Raw genomic sequence first — 3,592 nt, 5'->3', positions numbered from 1 at the left:
AAGTTTCTCGAACGTGACCCTTTCTGTGGACTGTAGGTTGGATGAGTAAGTCCACTCACCTATTATGGCCTCTCGCTATTCCTATCACCACCTGTAGGTCAATATTGAGCTTAAAAGTGGGGTAGATGTTCTTGAAAATGCTGTGAGCAAGCGGAATTCTAAATTGAGATACACAACCCTCTCCACTCGAGATCTTTCCTGTAACCACTAAAGCTACAGTATCAATAATTACTTTGTTACCTACCCTTCCTTTATGATATCTTGATTGTCTTTATTTACCAGCATCATCTTGTCCTCATCCTTTTCTTTTATCGGGTTTTCTAGTGAGATAAAGTTGAGAGACTTACAGCCTCATCCTACCTCATTAAACTGTGATAAAACAACTGACTCAGTGAGTGGCGTGTTTTAAAACAAGAAAAAAAGGTCACATAGCTCAATGTAATTACCAAAAATGACGAGAAAAGAAAAACACCTACAGTTTTGAAACTGCAGCTGAAAAGCTGACGTGTGTGTGTTGACTCCATTGTGATCCGCGAAGAGCAGATGTAAAAGTAGCTGACACCGGCTCTAAAGAGGAGCTTCGATGAAACGACGAGGCCTTTTGTATGAAATCTGCTGCTAAAAGTACAACAGAAGCAACATCTCATTCTGTCCGCGCTGCATTTAGATTGCCTTATTTGCACATGAAATGAAGCGCCGTCGCATCCGGCTTGTAAGTTCTCTTTACGTTCGCGCGCAACGAGCATCCTGACAATCTGCTGTCGATAACATGCTTTGATTTCTGTGTGTGGGATGTTTAGCTTGGATGTGCAACTTCACGTCGAAACGTAGGTTGTGGTGTTTTAAAGCTTGTTAGCATCGAGCTAATGTTGGCGGCAACCACTTTTTTAATGACATGTTTTCTGTAACATTGTGTAACATTGAACGCAGCTAAGCCAGAGTTGTGACCAAGGAGGGTCATGTGTTCGGCATGCCTGTTAGCAAAAAAACCCAACTAAAAACAGATTTCAATTACATCTTCAGAAGAATGTTGAGGAGCAGCTTATTAGTCTCTCCAAGGCTGTAGCGCAAACTTAACTCTTCTTCCCTTGCTTTCTAATAAGTTGTGTGAGTGAGCAGCAGAGCGTCACCTACTGTCCTTTGACTATAATTGTATCAACAATGTTTCAAATGCTAAAAAAGGCATCTATTTATTGAGATGAAAACGTAAGGCCCAACAACAAATATGGAAATGAGCTGATTGGAGAATTGGGTGCTAATCTAGTTACTAGTTTAATCGTCTCGCAATACAAAAATATGTTTTTAAGCTGGAGAGTGAATTAGCAACACCCTAACTCAATAAAATAATGTCAATTATTTTAGCTAGAAGTCATAGATTTGGACACTTTTGACAAGATCAATGCTGTCTGACAGCTGGAACCAAATTCAGGCGATACATTTTTTACATCAAGTATAACAACCTATAGATCAAGAGTCAAGACAGATGATGTTCAAATGATGATCAAGTATTTGCTGCCAACTGACACAAAAATGTGATGATGTGTGAATGCTAAAGACAGCTTTAGTTAGAGCCAGAAGTTCACATGTCTTTCCCAGCATGTTTTTAGTCCAGATTAAAATAAGAAAAAAAAGAAATCACTTCAATATACATTATGTCCTGTAAAATCTCTTCACATTCTTTTATTGATTAATTTAGAAACACTTTCAAACACACACTAAATGGGATTTGAACACATGTATATGATGAAGATAGAATAGATGGATGAAAATGAACTATTTGAAAAAAAGTGGTTGCATTTAAAAAAAAAAAAAAAAGTTGTATTTTTGACCAAGTGAATAAGTTTAAATGTCTTTAAATACATTTTATTTGGTATAATCCCTTAAATTAACAGCTCCAGATTATCTTCAGAACCTTAAATGATAAATAATCCAAAGACTTTCTGTCAATTGTTATTGAAATGGAAACAGAGAGAAAAAAGCCCTACTTAAAAAGAAACATAAACAACATTGAAAGCAGGTTCACTTCGGGTGGAACGTGAATTCCATTATGAGGTGTGGAAAATGTAATATTCATGAAACAATATATTTCAGGACCAACATCAAAACGAGAGAAGGGAAGTCAGTGAAGAAGAACGTCGAAGTCTTATTAAGATGTTGCAAACAAACACTTGAAACACAGACAGACAGACGACAAAGATACACACCTACACACACACACTGTTGCATACAGAATAATGCAGACACACACTCACTGACAGAGAAAAAGTGACAGATGCCATCAGACAATCCAAGCAGGCAATGCAAACACAATTCAAACAAAGACACACAGACAAACACAGTTGGAAACCCACATATGCGCAACACAAACACACACACAACCCACAGACACAAACACACAACCGTTCGCCTGCATTACCAGTCGCTCCTGGAGTTTCTGAAAGTTCCTACTCAGACACGCGAGCGAGGAAGAGGAGGAGGACGAGGAGGCTGCCGCTCTCCACACCTCACTCTCCGGCTGCTCCTGACCTCCCGCTTCACGCCACTTAAACGATGAGTGGCGAGATAAAGAGGGTGAGAGCGGCGGCCGACTCTGGCGCGGGAACACAAGATCAGATGTTCACGGTGTTTGGGAGAGCGTTGTGTGAAGTGCGAGCGACAGAGACGACACAAAAAGATAAGAGCAGTGCACTCAGGCGATGGGTTCAGGTCTGACCTGATAGTTTCATGAGGAGAAACAGCATGTGGTGATAACAAGTTACAGCCACTGTCATAATTGCCCGAAGTCACTCCAGGTCTCCTCGAAAAGCAGGCAGTTGAAGTGTTTTGTAACCGACAATACAAAGGTCGGAAGCCGAGTGTGTGTCGCTACAGCAGTTTTCAATCAACGGTTTAAGTTGGAGTCGTAGGTTTCAGCACCACGGACAGAGACAGTCTTTCTGCTTCACTTCCAGAGTTAATTATATAGAAACACCAGATCAAAGCTACAAATTGACTTCTTGAATTAATTAAAAAAAAACGTTATATACTTCTTTTAACAACATTCATTTTCGTGTTTAAATTTATTTTTTTCTCGTTTTTTTTTTAAAATCAACATCTTGCCTATGATTATTGTGGGGTTTACTGTGTGTTTGTGTTTATTTTTTAAACAAAGTTCCTTTATCTTTGTAGTTTATTAGAATAAATCCCTCCATTTACAAAATAATAAAATAAATCTTTTAGGATTTTCCATTTACTATTTTAATTTTTATTTATTGTTGTATTTTCATTTATTTTTTAAAGTCAGATACTATTTGTGACTCTGTGCCAATGTTTATTTTTCTTTAATTTAGTCTAAATTTTTAATTATTTTATTTTTTTACTCACAGCTAAAAATTATATACATTGTATTAGAAATTAACGTCTGATTTTTTTCTGAATTTGTCAAGATAATTTTCTGAATTAGATTTTGCTTTTATACATCACGACTACTAACTCTAACTTATTTTGATAATATAGTTGTTGTTTGACTGATTTTTTAGACTTTTAAGATTTCAGTCTTTCTATAGCAGTCTGGAGTAGTTGAGAATATATTACATTTTTTAGCATTCACTTT

Source organism: Callionymus lyra, chromosome 1 (assembly GCF_982586985.1).
Source record: "Callionymus lyra chromosome 1, fCalLyr1.hap1.1, whole genome shotgun sequence".
NCBI lineage: Eukaryota > Metazoa > Chordata > Actinopteri > Syngnathiformes > Callionymidae > Callionymus > Callionymus lyra.
Note: the sequence above shows the minus strand (reverse complement) of the source record.